General features: G+C 37.7%; 1 long non-coding RNA gene across 1 annotated transcript; it reads left to right on the forward strand.

The window, feature by feature from the left end:
- Positions 1-1,267: 1,267 nt before the first annotated feature.
- Positions 1,268-20,905, forward strand: LOC143665332 (uncharacterized). The gene is made up of 4 exons (XR_013166883.1): positions 1,268-1,318; positions 17,084-17,210; positions 20,053-20,145; positions 20,732-20,905. It is a non-coding gene; the product is annotated as an uncharacterized LOC143665332 (long non-coding RNA).
- The last annotated feature ends 318 nt before the right edge of the window (positions 20,906-21,223 follow it).

The raw sequence follows: 21,223 nt of genomic DNA on the forward strand, positions 1-21,223 counted from the left end.
ATTCAGAAATTTTAAGACCCGTTTCAAGTGTTTTTTTAGACAATTGGCCATATATTTGGTGGCTCTGTGGTTGTTATTAATCTACATACTTTTAAATTATTTCTGAAGCAAATAGCTCTCCAAGACTTCCAAGCATTACTTTCCCTAACAGATAATTATAGAAGAGGAATTTATTATAACTAGGCATGACTCAAGAATCACATCCTAATATCCTTATATAATATCCTTATATTTCACATCTCTGTCAAATACCATTCAATGATCACCTTTCCCAAAACTTAAAATTAACCACTAACCGTGTCCCTTCAAAGAGTAGACACATATCCCTAGAACCTGCCACTGCTCTTGATGACCACTGTTATGGGTTGAAAGGAAGCTACTCTCTGGAAGGATACCGGGTGACCTGTTTTGTCTAATGAGGCACTATTCTTTTGTTGACTTCTGTGTAACCAGTATTTGCCTTGTGCGTAGGTCACATGGTCTGACTGGGTTTTCAGAGGGGTGAGGGAGGGAAAAGAGAGAACCTACCTATTAGAGGGTTGAGAAGAGCATGAGATCAAGTGGAAATAGGGCTGAAAGAGTGGCTAGAGGGAGATATTTTTAGGAAAGAGCTGAGATGTTTGGCGTGGACATACGGGAAATGCTTCCTACATCATGTACAATATAATCTCCTCCTCCTCTCAAAAACATCAGTAAAAGTTTTGGTGGTGATAATGTGCCAAGACTGGTTTCATTGAGATAGAAGCATGGCCTACTGGGCTCAAGATAATCAGATTGCTCCAGTGGCACCTTCAAAATAAAGGAAGAGAAGTTACCCACCATTTGCTGCTACTCTTTCATTCTCCTGCCTCTTCCATTGATGGCAGAGTTTTAGTGGAGAGAGGTGGCTGCAAACTAGATAGGCTATGGGTAACGTGGAGGGAAGAGAAATGAGATGAGGTTAGCCTCTTTGGAGAGGAAAATGATGAATCATTTGTCACAGAGTTGAAAAGACAAGAACTTTTTTTTTTACTCTTCCTGTGTTGCTCACAGAAATATAATAACTGAAGTGTTTTAATACATTTTCATCTCAAGGCCATCACTGGCTCATCAGACACACATTAGATACATATTTTTTAAACTGAAGGGGAACAGAGAGTACTTGGAAAGCTTAATGGGGGCAGCATGGCTTGCATATTGTTGCAACTAGAAAATAATGTGTTTAGACATTGTTATAAAAATCTGCTGAAAAGAAGGAGGTTAGTTTTATATCTTTTTTTAAAGATGTCAGAGAACATCCATTTTTAAATCCAGTTCTAAAATGAGAGGACATTTTGCGGTAAGTGACTCACGGTAGCTGAGGTGGGTTAAGGGTTTATGGGACAGGGCTCAGCAAAGGCAGCTTCAACTGGCATGAAGCCACTAAACCAGGTGGTAAGCAGAAGGAGCATATATATTTTAGTCATTAAATTGAAAGCGTCTCCTCCTTGGAAGCAGGTTCCACATCATAGTCCTATTTGTATTTCTCCTTCTCGTGGATAAAAGCTACTAAGCAAGCTGTAAGTTTCCATCCTAAGCCCATACCTGACCTAAATATATCGTAGGTCACTATAAAAAGAATGTTCGTATAGTTATAAATATTCCTTCCTCAAAAGGTGAGGCCTTTACATATCAGCTATTTGGAAGGGGGTCTGTGGGATTATACCAAATGATTGTTAGAATTTCATATCCATGATGATATTGCATAGATGTAGCACAGCAGCTCAAAAAAAGAGTTACCTTGAGATATGTTATAGATGTAGAGGAAGCAAAATGCATCATCATCACTGGTGAAATCCATGGATTTTCTTCAAATGTCATCTTCTATATCTGTGCCTTATTTTCCACATTTCTACTTCTATAATTACCTCTTCTGCTTCACTTTCTACCTACTTTTTAATCCACTCCTATCTAGTCTGCATCCACCCCTCTCCACTAAAACTGCTTTTGTCAAAAACACAAATGATTTTCATGTGGCCAAATCCAATGGACATAATCACAACCTCATTTATTCAAACTTCTATAAGTGCTGGATACAGTGGGTCCCATCCCATCTCCTTTTCCATTTTTTTTTTTAACTGTCTCATATATTTAGCATACGGTTTTTTTCCCTTTTTTGGCATGGGCAGGCTCCGGGAATTGAACCTGGGTCTCTGGTATGGCAGGCGAGAATTCTGTCACCGAGCCACCTATTGCCCACCCTAACATATGATTATTTAATCTATTTGAAAGGTTTAAAATACCACAAGGCCCATCATTAAATAAAACAGTGCCCACAGTTGCCAGATTTAGCAAATAAAAACATAGGACACCCAGTTAAATTTGAATTTCAGATAAAGAACAAATAATTTTTTAGTATAAGTAGGTCCCTATATTGAATTTTATCAGGTAACCCATGCCCTTTTGTGCTCCCCAGAGGCAAAGATTTATAACTTTTAAAAGCTGTTTATTCTGGTAGTTAGCTCCATATTTCTAAATAATACGACAAAAGTTCCTTATTTTTTATATATATTTATATTTGTTATGATTATTAAGGATTTAGCTTCCTTATCATTCTCATTCTTTTTTCCCCATCTCTTAATAGAAATATACTTGATGTGCTAATTGCTTTTATCTTATTATATGTAGTAAAATACTGACATTACCTATATTACTATAGGTAATATCTTTCGACTTCTTGAAAAGTGAGGGATTTAGTGCTCTTGTCCTATTCACCATCTCTTCTTCCCACTTCTACCCACCACTTTCTGCCTTCTTTAATTGTCCTATTGCATTGACACAGTTGGTACTATTTGCTTTCTGTTCCATAATAAGTTAGGTCTACAAATTAATGTTAAAAATTGAAAATCAATTAAGTTTAATTATTGTGATTTTATTTGTTCACTGAGAGCCAGTAGTGCCTGTGATCACATTTTCTTTCTTTTTCATTTCCCTGTAAATTCTAGTTGCCTTTTTTTGGCCATGTATTATTTGCAGAAAGTACATCCTCGAGTTTTTCCAACTCTTCATTCATCTAGGTCAACTGTTCCAAATTTTTTGGTTTCAGGAGCTTCATATTCTTAAAAATTATTGAGGATCCTAAGGATATATATGATTTTTTGCATGGGTTTTTACCAGACTGGAAATTAAAACTGGGAAAAATTTTAAATATTCATTTATTGATCAATTTTAAAACAACAATAATAAACCATTACATGTTAACATACCTAATCCATCTTATGAAAAGTAATTACATTTTCCAAAACCACAAATAATTTCATGAGAAGAATGTGGTATTTTACAGTTTTGTAAATCTCTTTACTATCTAGCTTAATAGAAGACAGCTTGACTCTATTTTCTGTTTCTGCATTGAATCTTCTATGCTGTTTCAGTTGAAATCTGGCCTTATGCAGATAGGTAGTTGGAAAGAAAAAAAGAGGGGTGTTTCAATAGCATTTTCAGATAATCGTGAATATTTTTCTTTTATATGTTACTCAAACCAGACAAGTAGCAGTTTCTTAAATGTTAATTGCAATGGGGAATCTGAAATCATGCCATTGAAGATTTCAAATTCTGCTATTTTAAAATTTATTGATTTATGTCCATGCTTTGACTACATCTTTTGCCATGTATGATTTTGTAAATCATGCATTGGTTATTTAGAAAATGTCGATTCCATGAGTTATGCAAATCCTCCAAATGTTAACACATTTAATTTTACAATATAAAAAGAAAACATTTGTTAATATCACCACTGATCTCTTGAGAAAAGTCTTTGAGTATTATTAAAAAACTGTTAAGTCCATAGTGATGGTTACGAGTTTTCTAAAATCTAATTTTTGCTAGATAGTTCATATTATCATTGGCAATAAAAACTATCAGTTGTTTTCCTTGATGTGAAAGGCTCATTGCATTCACTTTTTTATTAGAGAAGTTGGAGTTTTACAGAAAAGTCATGCATAAATACAGAATTCCCATGTATCACTCTATTATTTACAACTTGTGTTAGTGTAGTACATTTGTTACTATTGATGAAATGATATTTTTATAATGTCCTTTTATACTATTAACTGTAGTCTATGGTTTAATTCAGGGTTCACTGCTTATGTTAGGTGATTCCATAGATTTTTTAAAAAACTTTTGTTATTGTATAGTATAACATATATACAAAACAAAGAAATAAAAAAGCAATAGTTTTCAAAGCACTCTTCAAAAAGTGGTTACAGGATAGACCCCAGAGTTTGTCATGGGCTACCATATGATCCTTTCATATTTTTCCTTCTAGCTGCTCCAGAATATAGGAGGCTAAAGGGCTTAAATACATTTTTATCATCACAACTGTTTTTTCCTTCTTTTTTTGGTGAACAATAGCATATATACAAAAAAGTTATAAATTTCCAAGCACAGCACCATAATTAATTGTAGAACACGTTTCAGACTTTGACATGAGTTACAATTTCACAACTTTAGGTTTTTACTTCTAGCTGCTCTAAAATATTGGAGACTAAAAGAGATATCAATTTAATGATTCAGCGTTCATATTCATTTGTTAAGTCTTATCTTCTATATATAATTCCACCATCACCTTTGATCTTTCCAAACCTCTCATTGTTGTTGTTTGGGATATGGCAATTCTCAATTTTTGATATTGGAAAGGTCTGTCACTAATATGGGGTAGGGAGATGGAACTATCTGATGTTCTGGAGAGGCTGGGCTAGGTTTCAGAACTTATCTGGACCAGGGAGCCATCTGGAGGTTGTAGGTTTTTGGCAAGTTACTCTAGTGCCTAGAACCCTTGTGGAATCCTATAAATTGCCCTAAGTGTTTTTTAGGATTGGCTAGAATGGTCCTGGTTGGAGGTTGGCAGGTTATGATAAGCAGCGAGATCTACCTAAAGCTTGCATAAGAGCAACACTCAGAGTAGCCTCTCAACTTTATTTGAACTCTCTTTGCCACTGATACTTTATCAGCTACACTTCTTACACCCCATTTGGTCTGGATGTAATTTGTGATCCCACAGTGCCAGGTCTGAATTCATCCCCGAGTTTCACGCCTGGATGTCATGTCTCACATAGTGGGGAGGGCAATGATTTCACTTTCAGAATTGGGCTTAGAGAGGCTGAGGCCACATCAGAGTCACAACAGAGGTCCTCCAAAAGTAACTCTTAGGCATGCCGATAGGCAATCTAAGCTTCTCCGCTATCTACATAAGCTCCACAAGAGTAAGCCTCATGATCGAGGGCATGGCCTATTGATTTGGGTGTCCCTAAAGTTTGATGTGGTATCATGGGATTCCCTGATGGTAACATTTAATAGTTTCATAGTCTTTCCCCCTTCCCTCAGGGGACTTCAAAAACTTAAAATTTTTTTTTTATCCTAGTACCTTATATGCAATCTAAAATTTCCCCTTTTAAGCACATCCAAATAATCGAGTGCCGTTAATTACATTCACAATGTTGTGCTACCATCACCACCATTCACAGACAGAGCATTTCCATTGTCCCAAATAGAAACAACTGAAGCCTTAACTCCCTATTCCCTAGTCTCACCCACCCAGAATACTCTAGATTCTGACTCTATGAGTTTGCTTATTCTAATTACTTCATATCAGTGAAGGCATGCAATAGTTGTCCTTTTATAACTGGCTTTTTCATTCAACGTGATGTCTTCAGGTTCATTCATGTTGCTGCATGTATAAGAACTACATTGCTTTTTACTGCTGAATAATATTCCATTGTGTCTATATAACACATTTTGTTTATCCACAATGATGTTACATTATCCACAGTGATATTTATCCACATCATTGGTTGATGGATACTTGGGCTGCTTCCATCTTTGTGCAATTATGAATAATGATGCTATGAACATCGGTGTGCAAATATGTGTTTAGGCCCCTGCTTTCAATTCTTTGGGGTATAAGTCTAGCTGTGGAATTGCTGGGCCATGTGGTAATTCTGTACTAACTTTCTGTGGAATAGCTAAACTGTCTTCCACAGCAGCTGGATCATTTTATATTCCTATCAGCAATGAATGAGTGTTCTTATTTCTCCATATCCTCTCCAAACACTTGTAGTTTTCCATTTATTAAATAGTAGCCATTCTCGTGGGTGTGAAATGGTATCTCATTGTGGTTTTGACTTGCATTTCTTTAATAGGGCTAGTGATATTGAGTATCTTTTCATGTACTTTTTAGCTATTTGTATTTCCTCTTTGGAAAAATGTCTATCCACATCTTTTACCCATTTTTCAATTGGATTGTTTGTCTTTTTGTGGTTGAGTTGTACAATTTCTTTGCATATTCTGAACATTAAGCCCTTAGTGGTTGTGTGGTTTCCAAATATTTCTTCCCATCTGTAGATTGTCTTTTTAGTTTCATGATAAAGTCTTTTGAGGCACAAAGGTTTTTAATTCTAAAGATCTTCTGTTTATCTATTTTTTCTTTTGTTTCTCATACATTAGGCATGAAGTCTAAGAAACCAGTCCACAACACCCTGAAGATGCTTCCCTATATTATTTTCTATGAGTTTTTATAATACTTTCTATTCTATCTTTTTGACTTTTTGTTCTATTTTCTGAAGAATTTTCTACCTTGTAATCTTGTTCTGAATTTTTTACTTTGGCAGTCATATTTTTAATATCCAAGGCCACTTTCTTATGTTCTCTTTCTTTTCTCATTGCACACTTTCCTTGTGTTATGATGTGACATTGTCTCTAGTCTCTCTGAAAATGTGAAGTAAAGATTTTAGAAGCTTTTTCATCCTACATATTCATTTTTACTTCTTCCAGTGTCATTATTACCTATTGGTTTATCTTGATTTCTTTCTTTCATGTTGGAGGATTTCCTAAAATATCTAGTGATCTCATCTATCCATATTTAAGAATGAAGAAATGAACAGTTTTCTGGGAGCTCTGGCTACATGGGTAGGCCTTGTCAACTTACAGGTTTTACATTAAAGTACTCAGTTAGAGAAGCAGTAGAGATACTGGGTAATGTCCAAAAACTAGAGTCTAGAGGTCTTCAATTTCTTGAAGGGGACTTTGATTTTTTTTTTTTTTTTTGGCTAGGGATTCAGAAAGGAGGGCTGAGTGTGGAGGGGTGTCAACAGCCACGTATACTTCCTTTCATTCCATTTCCCTATTTTCAGTTTTAAGCCTTAATTCTATTCTACATCAGACCTGACATTTCCTGGACTGCCCTAGGATTTTTCAGGGAAGATTTGATTCTTTCCTTAACTTCATCTCCTTTATATGTTTTCTGAGCTGTGACTTTTCTCTGTCACATTCAATGTCTTCTTCCCAAGCTCCAGAAATTGTTGAAATCTCTTGGCCAGGGATGACTTTACTCCTACACTCTGTTGTGGTAGATTTATAATCTTTTTTAAAAATTTATTTTCTATGATTTACTAGGGTCTTGGTATAGAAGGAGAGAAATATATGTGCTCATCATTCTACCGACTTTAACCAGTAACTCTCTCTCCCATTTTAGGCATCTAAGATAAATAAATATATCTCCCAGTTTTCCTCCTTCTGACCTCTTTTGTTGGCTCTTTCTTCTGTACTGATGGCTCAGAATTAGAGTTTCTCCCCTCTCTAGAATTTCTTCCTAGGTCTATTATCCATTGTATTGTTTTAAAATATTTGTCTACAAACTAACAGTTCCCTACTTTGCATCTCTCTCTTCGACCTCCCTTTTGGACTCTAGACTTACATAATTTTCTACCTGAAATCTCCACTTCAATGCTTCAAAGATACTTCAAATGTTGGTTTCCATCATCTCAATCCTTTTCCAACTTACTTCTCCTACTCAGGCTTCCCTATCTCAAGAAAGGGCTCTTTCTCTCTGCGGGACTGTTTTTTTTCCACAATCACACAGTCACATTGGAAAAGCTATGTCATTATACAGTCATCTTCAAGAAACATGGCTACTGGAACACAGCTCTACGTTTTCAGACACTTCCCTCCAGCCTCTTCAAAAAACCTTAATTAAAAAGGTGATATCTATATAATGCATAAGAATAACCTCCAGGATAACCTCTCGACTCTGTTTGGAATTTCTCAGCCATTGACACTTTTTTTGTCTCATTTTGCTCTTACCCATTTTATTTGGGAAGGTTTTCTCAATTCCTTGATGCTGAATCCCAGCTCATTCTAGGATTTCTGTCCCATGTTGCCAGAAAGGTCCACACCCCTGGGAATCATGTCCCTTGTAGACAGGGGGAGGGTGGCGAGTTTGCTTGTTGTGTGGCTGGGAGAGAGAGGCCACATCTGAGCAAACAAAAGAGGTTCTCTTGGGGATGACTCTTAGGCCTAATTTTAAGAAGGCTTAGCCTGTCCTTAGTGGGGTTAAGTTTCGTATGAACAAACCCCAAGATTGAGGGTTTGGCCTATTGCTTTGGTTGTCTCCATTGCCTGTGAGAATATCAGGAATTCTCCACATGGGGATGTTAATTTTCCCCCTTTCTCACCATTCCCCCAAGGGGACTTTGCAAATATTTTTTATTCACTGTTCAAATCACTCTGGGATTTATTGGGGCATCACTCTGGACAAACCTACAAAATCCTATGCCCTACTCAAGGTTTCATGTACTTATGGTGTTCAATTAAGCAGTCCACATAAGTTATATTAGGAAATGCCCTAGTCGAAATATAATTTTGTACCAAATAAGCATTTTTTGCTTTAGTCTCACATGTAAGTTAAAGTTTTAAAATATTAATTGCCATCTATTTTCAACACCCTACAGTGTTGACATTCCATTGTTCTTCCTCATGCAAAAACATTTTTAAATTTGTACATTTAGTCACTGTCATTATACATCCTAGGCATTCCTAGATTATACCATCTCAGTCTTTATCGTCTATTTTTCCTTCTGGTTTCATTTGTGCCCCAAGCTCTCCTCCCTCTATCATTCTCACATTCAGCTTCATTCAGTATATTAACATTATTGTATTACAGTTAGGTAGCATTGCGCTATCCATTTCTGAATTTTTACAATCAATCCTGTTGCACAATCCGTATCACTTCAGCTCCAATTACCCACTATCTACCCCATTTCTATCTCCTGGTCTCTGTTCTTACCTGAAATTCTCCAAGTTCATTCACTAATGTTAGTTTATATCAGTGAGACCATACAATATTTGTCCTTTTGTTTCTGGCTAATCTCACTCAGTATAATGTCCTTAAGGTCCATTCATGTTGTTACATACTTCATAACTTTATTTTGTCTTACAACTGCATAATATTCCATTGTATGTATATACCACAGCTTGTTTAGCCATTTGTCTGTTGATGGACATTTTGGCTGTTTCCATCTCTTGGCAGTTGTTGATAATGCTACTATAAACATTGGTGCACTAATGTCCATTTGTGTGCTTGCTCTCATATCTTCTGAGTAGATAATTAGCAATGGTATTGCCAGGTCATATGACAATTCTATACTTAGCTTCCTGAGGAACTGACAAACTGCATTTCACAGAGGTTGTACCATTTGACATTCCCACCAATGGTGGATAAGTGTGCCTGTTTCTCCACATCCTCTCCAGAACTTGTTGTTTTCTGTTTTACTGATAATGGCCATTCTGGTGGGTGTGAGATGATATATCATTATGGTTTTGATTTGTATTTCCCTCATAAGCAGGGAAGTTGAGCATCTTTTCATGTGCTTTTTGACCATTTGTATTTCCTCTTCTGAGAAGTGTCTGTTCATGTCTTTTGCCCATTTTGTAATTGGGTTGTCTGTCTTTTTGTTGTTGAGGTGAACAATCTCTTTATATATTCTGGATACTAGACCTTTATTTGATATATCATTTCCAAATGTTGTCTCCCATTTTGTAGGCTGTTTTTCCTTTCTTGATGAAGTTCTTTGATGCACAAAAGTGTTTAATTTTGAAGAGTTCCCATTCTTTCTTTCTTTCTTCAATGTTCACACTTTGAGTGTAAGGTTTAGGAACCCGCCTCCTATTCTAAGATTTATAAGATATTTCCCTACATTTTCTTCTAAAAGTTTTATGGTCTTATATCTAATGCTTGGGTCTTTTATCCATTTTGAATATTTTCAAAAAAATAATTTTTGAAATTTTTCAAAATTTAGGGTGTGAGATATGGATCCTCTTTCATTCTTTTGCATGTGGACATCCAGTTCTCTAGGCACCATTTATTGAAGAGACTGTTCTATCCCAGGTGAGCTGGCTTGACTGCCTTATCAAAGATCAATTGACCATAGATGAGAGGGTCTATATCTGAACACTCGATTTGATTCCACTGGTCAGTATATCTATCTTTATGCCAGTACCATGCTGTTTTAATCACTGTAGCTTCGTAATGCACCTTAAAATCAGATAGCATGAGACCTCCAACTTCATTTTTCTTTCTCAGGATATTTTTAGCTATTCAGGGCACGCTGCCCTTCCAGATAAATTTGATTACTGGTTTTTCTATTTCTGAAAAGTGAGTTTTTTGGATTTTAATTGGGTATTGCATTGAATCTGTAAATCAATTTAGGTTGAATTGACATCTTAACTATATTTAGTCTTCCAGTCAATGAACACGGTATGCCCTTCCATCTATTTAGGTCTTCTGTGATTTCTTTTAGCAATTTCTTGTAGTTTTCTTTGTATAGATCTTTTGCCTGTTTAGTTAAAATTTTTTCCTAAATATTTTATTCTTTTGGTTGCAATTATAAATGGAATTTCTTTCTTGATTTCCCTCTCAGATTGTTCTTTACTAGTGTATAGAAACACTGCAGATTTTTGAGTGTTGATCTTGTAACCTGCCACTTTGCTGTACTCATTTATTAGCTCTTGTAGTTTTGCTGTGGATTTTTCAGGGTTTTTGAAATATAATATCATATCACCTACAAACAGTGAGAGTTTTACTTCTTTCTTACCAAATTTGATGCCTTGTACTTCTTTTCCTTGTCTAATTGCTCTGGCTAGAACTTCCAACACGGTGTTGAATAACAGTGGTGATAGTGGACATCCTTGTCTTGTTCCTGATCTTAGGGGGAAAGTTTTCAGTTTTTCTGCATTGAGGATGATGTTAGCTGTGGGTTTTTCATCTATTCCCTTTATCATGTTGAGAAAGTTCCCTTCTATTCCTATCCTTTGAAGTGTTTTCAACAAGAAAGTATGTTGAATTTTGTCAGATGACTTTTCCGCATCAATCGAGATGATCGTGTGGTTTTTCTGCTTTGATTTGTTGATATGGTATATTAAATTAATTGATTTTCTGATGTTGAACCATCCTTGCATACCTGGGAAGAATCCTATTTGGTCATCATGTATAATTCTTTTAATGTGGTGCTGGATTTGATTTGCCAGAATCTTGTTGAGGATTTTTGCATCTATATTCATTAGAGAGATTGGTCTGTAGTTTTCTTTTTTTGTAATATCTTTGTCTGGCTTTGGTATGAGGGTGATGTTGGCTTCATAGAATGAATTAGGTAACTTTCCCTCCTCTTCAATTTTTTTGAAGAGTTTGAGCATGATTGGTACTAATTCTTTCTTGAATGTTTGGTAGAATTCATATGTGAGGTCATTTGGTCCTGGGCTTTTTTAGGGGGGAGCTTCTTAATGACTAATTCAATTTCTTTACTTGTGATTGGTTTGTTGAGGTCATCTATTCTTCTTGAATCAATGTTGGTTGTTCATGCCTTTCTAGGAAATTGTCCATTTCATCTACATTGTCTAGTGTATTAGCATAAAGTTGTTCATAGTATCCTCTCATTACCTCCTTTATTTCTGCAGGGTCAATGATTATGTCTCCTCTTCCATTTCTGACTATATTTGTTTGCATCCTCTCTCTTCTTCTTTTTATCAGCCTCACTAAGGGTCCATCAATCTTATTGATGTTCTTATAGAACTAACTTCTGGTTTTGTTGATTTTCTTGATTGTTTTTAGGTTCTCAATTTCATTTATTTCTGCTCTAATCTTCATTATTTCTTTCCTTTTGCTTGCTTTGGGGTTAGTTTGCTGTTCTTTCTCTAGTTCTTCCAAGTGGACAGTTAATTCCTCAATTTTTACTCTTTTTTCTTTTTTGATATAGGCATTTAGGGCAATAAATTTCCCTCTCAACACTGCCTTTGTTGCATCCCATAAATTTTGATATGTTGTGTTTTCATTTTCAGTTGCCTTGAGATATTTACTGATTTCTCTTGTAATTTCTTCCTTGATCCACTGGTTGTTTAAGAGTGTGTTATTGGGCCTCCATATATTTGTGAATTTTCTGGCACTCTGCCTATTATTGATTTCCAACTTCATTCCTTTGTGATCTGAGAAAGTGTTCTGTATGATTTCAGTCTTTTTAAATTTATTGAGACTTTCTTTGTGATCCAGAATATGGTCTATCCTTGAGAATGATCCATGAGCACTTGAGAAAAAGGTGTATCCTGGTGTTTTGGGGTGTAATGTTTTTTGAATGTCTGCTAAGTCTGGCTCATTTATTGTATTATTCAAATTCTCTGTTTCTTTATTGATCCTCTGTCTAAATGTTCTGTCCATTGATGAGAGTGGGGAATTGAAGTCTCCAACTATTATGGTAGATGTGTCTATTTCTCCTTTCAGTGTTTGCCTCATATATTGGACATTGTGGCTCGGTGCATAAATATTTATGATTGTTATGTCTTCTTGTTGAATTGTTCCTTTTATTAATACATAGTGTCTTTCTTTGTCTCTTTTAACTATTTTACATTTGAAGTCTAATTTTTTAAATATTAATATAGCTACTCCTGCTCTTTTCTGATTGTTATTTGCATGGAATATCTTTTCCCAACCTTTCACTTTCAAACTATGTCTATCCTTGGGTCTAAGATGCATTTCCTATAGCCATCTGCAAGAGTTTGCAAATCCTATTTCTTCTTTCTGGAATACTGTTTCATCCTCTTTTATGTCCCTCCTCAGAGAAGCCTGCCATAATTACTCTATATAAGGTTGCTCCCTTTCACAGTATTATTCTTTCTCTTGAAACTCTATTATTGATCCTCATGGAAATTTTCAAATGTGAAATTATTACATTCCCCCCCACCCCCCATCTTTCATGTTGGTTTGTGAAGCCACCACAGGCAGGGACTGTGCTATCACAATTATCACTATTTTTCCAGTGATAATTAGTGTAATCAAGTACAGTTCTTGACAAAAGGAAGCACTTAATAAATATGTATAGGATGGATAAATACATTTAAATTCATTTAAAATAGCTGTAATCTTAAAGTTTTCTTATATTTAATCATCTGAAAATTGCTTTAAATGGACCTCAATTGTACTTGGAAACTTGACTCAAATAAAGCTTAAGACACTGCGTTGGTTTGTGACTGCAATGTGTCCCAGAAAAGCCATATTCTTCTAAACCAATCTTGTGGGCACAGACTTATTGTGGGTGGGATCTTTTGATTAGATTATTTACATGGATATGTGGCCTTGCCCATTCAAAGTGGGTCTTAATTAATTTACTGAAGTCCTTAAAAGGGCAGACACTGAGAACAGAGAGATGAAAGCAGAAACAGATGCTTGGAGATGCTTGGAGACAGACAGACGCTCAGGGAGGAGGCCACTGGAACCAGGAGCTGAAAGCAATGAAACCCCAAACAAGTATAGGAGACATCACCATGTGCTTTCCCATGTGACACACAAACCCTGGACACCATAGGCCTTTCTTCAGAGTCAAGGCATCTTCTCTGGATGCTTTAGTTTGGACATTTTTAACTATAAAATTGTAACTTAATAAATCCCTTTTATAAAAGCCACCCCCCCAACAAAAGCCAGTCCATTTCTGGCATATTGTATTCCAGCAATTATAGAAAACCGAAACAGACTGCAATGCTGAAGAACACAATTTATACCAGAATATTCTACGAGTACTTCTTAGCTGGCATAAATCATTGCCTGAAGGACTCTTAACCATCGGTAGGTTTCTAACGCCCATTACTTTCGTTTTACCCTTACTTGACTCAGCTTCATGAAATTAACATGGTTTGCATGATAAAGGTCATGAATATTCCATTCAAAACAAGTTATGAATTATGGCACTGCCTTAGAACACTGGAATAATAAAGAGACAAGACTTTCCTGCAAAACCTAGACATCTCTATCTATTTCAATCCTTTAAACCTGCCAAATAAAATGTCTCACAATAGATCAAATGAATCTAGAGGATTTTGCTGTCAGTAGGAGCTGTATTCATCAGGTATATATCAATTGTCCTGCTGCAGATTCTTGGCTGGTTCCCAACACCCAGTTCTTTGGGGAAGAAATAGAAATACAAAACCACTTATGCAGAGAACTAAGCCCCAAGAACTGACAGACAGAATATGATATTATTAATGACTATGGATGTGATATTTTGCCCAGACCAGCTCTCACCACAAGAGCCTCCTATAATTGCTTGGTACTAAAAATAAGCACTTGGGCTAACCTTACAGATGCTATAAAACCATCATAGGAAAAGAATATCTTATATGCTGTAACCCTTAGTTTTAATGGTAAAAAATCTTAGAAATTATTGCTTCTTAGTTTGTTGAAGTAGCATACATACTTGGGCAGAAATGGTTAATCTTCTGTTTCTGTGTAGTAATGAGAAACACCACTATCGGGTGGTGTTCACAGGAAATGAGATTCACTTGTGATCCCTTCCTCTGGTCAGGGGAGGTACACGTGAAAGTAGGAAGGGCTCAGTGGAGGGGGTTAGTCATTGCTAGGGGAGAGGACTCTGATAGAATCACAGGTGGAGAGGAAGTTGTGTGTTCTAGTTGGCTAGCTGCTGGAATGCAATATACCAGAAACAGAATGGTTTTTTAAAAGGGGAATTTAATAAGTTACTAGTTTACAGTTCTAAGGCTGAGAAAATGTCCCCATTAAAATAAGTCTAAAGAAATGTCCAATCAAAGGCATCCAGGGAAAGATATCTTGGTTCAAGAAGGCCGATGAAGTTCAGGGTTTCTCTCTCAAGTGAGAAGGCACATGGCGAACACAGTCACAGTTTCTCTCTCGGCTGGAAGGGCACATGGTAAGCGAGGCATCATCTGCTAGCTTTCTCTCCTGCCTTACTATTCATGAAGCTCCCCAGGAGGCATTTTCCTTCTTCATCTCCAAAGGTTGCTGGCTAGTGGGATCTCTGCTTCTCGTGGCTATGCCATTCTTCTCTGGCTCTCTCTAAATCTCTCTCATTCTCCAAAGTGTTTCCTCTTTTATAGGACTCCAGAAACTAATCAGGACCCACCCAAATGGGTGGAAACATGCCTCTACCTAATCCAGTTTAACAACCACTCTTGATTAATTCAACCTCCAGGGAGATGATCTAATTACAGTTTCAAACAGACAGTACTGAACAGGGATTAGAAGAAACGGCCACCTTTACAAAATAGAATTAGGATTAAAACATGGCTTTTCTAGGGTACATACATCATTTCAAAACAGGACATTGTGCTAACTAACTGGGTCTTGCTCTACTGCTTTTTTGGTCTCTTTAGTTCGGATAACACCCTCCTTGGATATGCTCTGGTTTTGCTTAGAAATGCTTCCATATGAGACTGAATACTTTTGAATTTTGAAGTTTAGAAAACCGGATTTGAATAGCAACTCTGCCACTTCCTAGCTGTGTGTTTTTAATAAGTTACTTAGCCTCTCTGAGCTTTAATTTTCACACCTGAACATATGCTTAAAATTGGAATCTCTTTTGTTGGGTTTTGTGAGGCTTAAAGGGTAAAGTTCTGAGAACAGTGGTGATATAAAATTTGTGCAATATAGCTATTATTAACTGCTGTGGACATTGTGACTATCTTCATTCTCTTTTCTCTGAGGAACTACCCCATTTTTGCTTGTGTTGGTATTCTCAACCCCACATGCCCTTTGTACTTGGATGGAACTCTACACATCCCTGACTAATTATAACTCTGGCTGTAGATGTGGGGCACCTAGCTCGGGCCTAAATTAATCAACATGGTCCTACCTCTGGGCCATAGCTATTGGTTTCAGGGTGGGTTTGTGCACTAATCTGGTTTTATGAGACTTGAAATGATTGCTGGGAAACTTCTGGGAAAGAGGCTTTTTTGATTTTCTCCGAGTGGTTCCAGAAGGGAGTTGGAGGTATTGGTTGTTATAATTACAAACTATTATTACTATTATAATTATCATTTATTATGACTATTCCAGGTATTTTTTAAGGGTCCTAACAGTTGCCTTTTTATCACTTTTATCACCAATGATCCTGTAGTAAGAGAGGAATCAAAGCTGCAGTGGGAAATTGAGTTAGGCATACAAAACAGACCAAAGGAATTGACTGAACTGCTCCCTAAGCATAGAGGAGCATGGGCCAAATTAGAATTCCCACGGGATTTCCAGCAGGTTAGAGCCTCTGAGATCAGGGTTGAAGGACTGAGAAAATTAGGGTCTAGTTGTATCTCAAGAGCCTTTTGAAAATGCTTCCTGAATTTTTAACTGCAGGAGGGCAGGAACTTGTTTTTATGACTCAGCTGAAGTATGGCTCCTCATAACTGGATTCTTTTGACGTTCAGCAAAAAGAACATTGTGTACTAAATCATACATATCACTGTTACATCTTGGGTTTCCCTTGGAGACTTGGTTCTGGCATATAAATTGTAATATATCCCAGGTATAGTGAAAGAACCATGGTGGGTGCCAATAGAAAATAATCCCCACCACTGCCCACAACTTTAACCAGGGAAGTCCTCTTTCATGGGTCTGATTTCTTAGCAATGCAGCTCACAGAAAAATCCTGACTAATGAACCTCAGCAGCCATGATGCTCCAGCAAAGCATTAATGAACTGACAGGTTGTGTGACAGCATAATATACCTGTTGGTCCATGTCAGGAATAGGATAATACTTGCCTTCAAGGAGCTTATAACCTAAACAGTAACTAAACCAACTATGTAGCAATATGGAATAAATGATGAGCCAAGTAAGCAAGATGAAGAATTAAAACAAATCACACCCATTCTAGTTTGCTAGCTGCCACAATGCCACACACCAGAGATGGATTGGCTTTTAATAAAAGGGGATTTATTTGGTTAATTTATAGTTCTTCAGAGAAAAGGCAGCTAACTTTCAACTGAAGTTCTTTCTTACTTCACAGTAAGAAAGCACACAGGGCAATCTCTGCTGGCCTTCTCTCCAGGCTGTTGGGTTCCAACAACTTTCCCTGGGGTGATTCCTTTCTGCATCTCCAAAGGCCTGGGCAGAGCTGCAAGTGCTGAGATGAGGTATGCTGAGCTGCTTGGGCTGTGCTGCTTTGAGTTCTCTCATTTAAGCACCAGCCAATTAAATCAAACACATTCATTGCAGCAGGCACGCCCCGTAGTCGACTGCGGATGTAATCAGTAGCAGATGAAGTTCACATGCTATTGGCTCCTGGCTACAGCAACAGAACTAGGCACCTTCACCTGCCCAAGTGGACACCTGAACCTAACTACCACAACACCTCAGTGCTCAATATTATTCCCATGTACTGAAGACTTACTTCTATCCTTGGCCCTCAGAGACAGCAAAACTGCACAAGAAAAGCAGATTAGCATTCAAGAAGCTTGATCTCTCCCTTCTCCCAGCTCTGTCCTGCATAGGAGGAACATCCATTATCCAACCACATCTGGCCTGAAAAACCACTACATCATGTTTGACAAATAAGAATATTCTCCCCAAGCTTACTCTGCCTGTGGTTGTGGGAAATTCAATCTTGCTCTCATTCTTAGGAACTGTCTCCACTTCTCTAGGGTTGAATGATAGTCTCAGTTGACTTATAAGACCAGAATATAGGGGCAGGGTGCATTAGTGTTCAGATCACTTGGACCATGCTTCTGGGAAATGGGAAGTTTGGACATATGCCCCCCCCCCCCCTTTATTTGCATGGGCAGGTACCAGGAATTGAAGCCGGGTCTCTGGCATGGCAGGCAAGAATTCTGCCATTGAGCCATCATTGCACCACCCAGCATATGCCACTTTTACATGGTTGAGAGATGCTTCAGGACCCACAGCCAGCTGCCCAATTGCCACTCATCTAGGATGCACATGTGTCCCAGAGTGCTAGCAGTAACTGGCACTGTGCCCCACTCCCTGCAGGGCTGTTAAAACTCTGGCCCCTTCCAGCCCCCAGGAAGCTTTAAGGCCTGTCTCTTCCTCAAATTGATCCAATTCTGCTTTCTCCAAACTCTGGGGCCCTCCCCCCTTTTAGAAACTTCATTGTGACTGCTTATGCATTGAAAATAAAAGCTGAGGGTGGATTTAATTGCCTGCTATGTGGCAACAACTTCTTTTTGCCCCACCACACAAGAGCATGGTAAGCTCAGGAACAAAAGGTTTAGCTATGTTTTCAGGGTGGGGAAGGGAAATGTATTAACAGCAGTTAGAATACAGCACAAATTACATTCTCAGCAGGTTGTCTTATCACACATTGATGTGGGCGGCACAAGCAATTCAATCATCTGTTCCTGTTCCATGTAGCAGGGTTATTTGTTTTGTTTTGTTTTTTCCCCCTATTATTTAGTTATTTTTTAATCCATATTTTTTTACTCATCTGTCCATATCCTGGATAAAAGGAGCATCAGACACAAGGTTTTCACAATCACAAAGTCACATTATAAAAGTTATATCTTTATATAATCGTCTTCAAGAATCAAGGCTACTGGAACACAGCTCAGCAGTTTCAGGTACTTCCCTTCAGCCACTCCAAATAAACCATCAACTAAAAAGGGGTGTCTACATAATGCGTAAAAATAACCTCTAGGGTAACCTCTTGACTCTGAAATCTCTCAGCCACTGACACTTTATTTTGTCTCATTTCTCTCTTCCCCCTCTTGGTCAAGAAAGCTTTCTCAATCCCTTGATGCTGGGCCTCAGCTCATCTGGAGATTTCTGTCGCACACTGCCAGGGAGATTTACAACCCTGGGAATCATGTCCCGTGTAGGAGGGAGGGCAGTGAGTTCAATTGCCGAGTTGGCTTAGAGAGAAGACACATCCGAGCAACAAAAGAGGTTCTCTGGGGGTGATTCTTAGATCTAATTTTAAGTAGGCTTAGCCCATCCTTTGCAGAAATAATTTTCATGGGGGCAAACCCCATGATCGAGGGCTCAGCCTATTGATTTGGTTGTCCACACTGCTTGCAAGAATATCAGAAATTCTCCAATTGGGGAAGTTGAGTATTTCCCCCTTTCTTCTCACTCCCCCACAGGGACTTTGCAAATACTGCTTTATTCATTGCCCTAATCATTCTGGAATATATCCGGACATCACACTAATCTGGAAAAACCAACAAAATTTTATGCCTATTCAAGATTCCATGTACTTATGGAGTTCAACTAAACTGATCATACAAATGAATTAGGAAATGCCCCAAATACCCAAAATAAATGTTTTGTACCAAATAACCATCTCTCCCTTTGGTCTCACACAGAAGTTGAAGTTTTAAAATAGGGATGATATCATTCTTTACCCTGTATTCTGATTTACCTTTGTCCTTTCCAGATCCGCTTCATTCATATCACTACTTGAAGTCTGACCACTTCTTCAACTTTTTAAATGGTTCCTGTGTGGGACACTGCTGTCATAGCTTCAGAGCACTAACTCTGAGTCTCAGGTGTCACATAAATACCCAAAGTTTCTGGAAACGACCATATCATACACAAACAGCTCAGTATCTCAGAATTTAGAATTAACAGTTACACTTCCTGGATATATGTGAATGCTGTAGGAGCTTACAATCTTTACAATAGGCCCCAACCTGATAACCCATGCTCTCGACTTCAGTTCACGAGTTTTTATGTAATAGTTAGTCCATGTCATTGAGGCGTGATAATATCCGTCTTTTTGTTCTTGCATGTACCAGTTTTTTCCCCTCCCCGCCATGGGCAGGCACCGGGAATCGAACCCGGGTCTCCAGCATGGCAGGCAAGAATTCTGCCTGCTGAGCCACCATCGCACCACCCTGTGTACCAGTTTTTAAAACCATAAAAAAAAGAAGACAAAACAAACCACAACTAATTTCCCATATTTTGGTCACAGAGACACACAGCTACCCTCAAATATATGTTCTTCACTTCTTCCTTATATAGCTAGAAACCTGGATGTTTTTAATGGAGACTACACCCCCCACCTTCTTTTGCAGTTAAACGTGGTGAACACACTCCAAGTTCTGGCCATTAGATGTAAGTGGGGATGTAAGTGGTAAAAGCATATGTAAGTTCTAGAAAGTGTCTATGGGGAAGGTCTCAGGGTGATTGGTGGTGATATTGCAGGCATAGCCAAATGGTTGGGCTATTTCATTAAAACAAAAAAGGCGAAGCACACAAAAATGCATATAATGTGCTGAGATAAGACACAAATACATTTAAAAAAAAGTGAGTGAGAAAATTAAGATTAGAAAGCAAGATGAAACTAGGTGTGTAGTGTATTAAAAATCATGACATGAAGTCCTATGCCCTTGAAAGAGGTGGTCATAGCTTGGCTATAAATTTTCAGTCAATGGGAAAAGGGAAAAATAGTGTCCTGGCATGATAGTTACATAACTGACAGCATCCAAAGGCATACAAATAAATTAGCTGTTTCAAATTAGACTTATGCAAGCCTGAAATTCGGTTCATCTTCAGAGGTGCCATGAGGTCAGGTGAGGTGGGAGCAGTGAGTTAGCTCTACAGTGGTAGACCTGTGTTTTCTAATTCACTATTTGAAATAGCTTGGCTCTTTATAACTCCAAATCCAGGGGGATTTACATGTCCTTTGCTTCCCCTGCAGGGGGAAGATGAACTTGTAACTTTGCTGCCTGCTGAGTTCTCATCAGTGCAAGATGAGGGTTGGCCCTGATTGCATGCATCAATAATTTGTAAAGCAATCCGTATGAATCTGAACCAAAGGACTTGATCCAAGATTACTGAAATGCTCAACTATCCTTTAAGATTACAATAAATTCTGCTGATATTTTTAAAGGAGTCAGGAAATATTCACTATTGCTCTTTCTCAGGGAAGGTTGGTGGTCCCAGTACAAAGTTTCCTGTTCACTAGGAATTTCTTTTCCAAAATTTTGTCACCATGAGAACAGCTTTGTTATGGGAAACGATCCACAGATGTTTCGTGAGGAACTATAAATTATAGGGAGGAGACAGTGTTACTCTAACTGAATCCAATCCTTAAGGCAATTCACCTGAAGGGGTAAGTACATATTTTAAAGAAAATTTTATTCAAGTATCTATCAACAGTCAATAAAGAATTGGGTAAGAAGGTGCGTAA

Source organism: Tamandua tetradactyla, chromosome 21 (assembly GCF_023851605.1).
Source record: "Tamandua tetradactyla isolate mTamTet1 chromosome 21, mTamTet1.pri, whole genome shotgun sequence".
Classification (NCBI taxonomy): domain Eukaryota; kingdom Metazoa; phylum Chordata; class Mammalia; order Pilosa; family Myrmecophagidae; genus Tamandua; species Tamandua tetradactyla.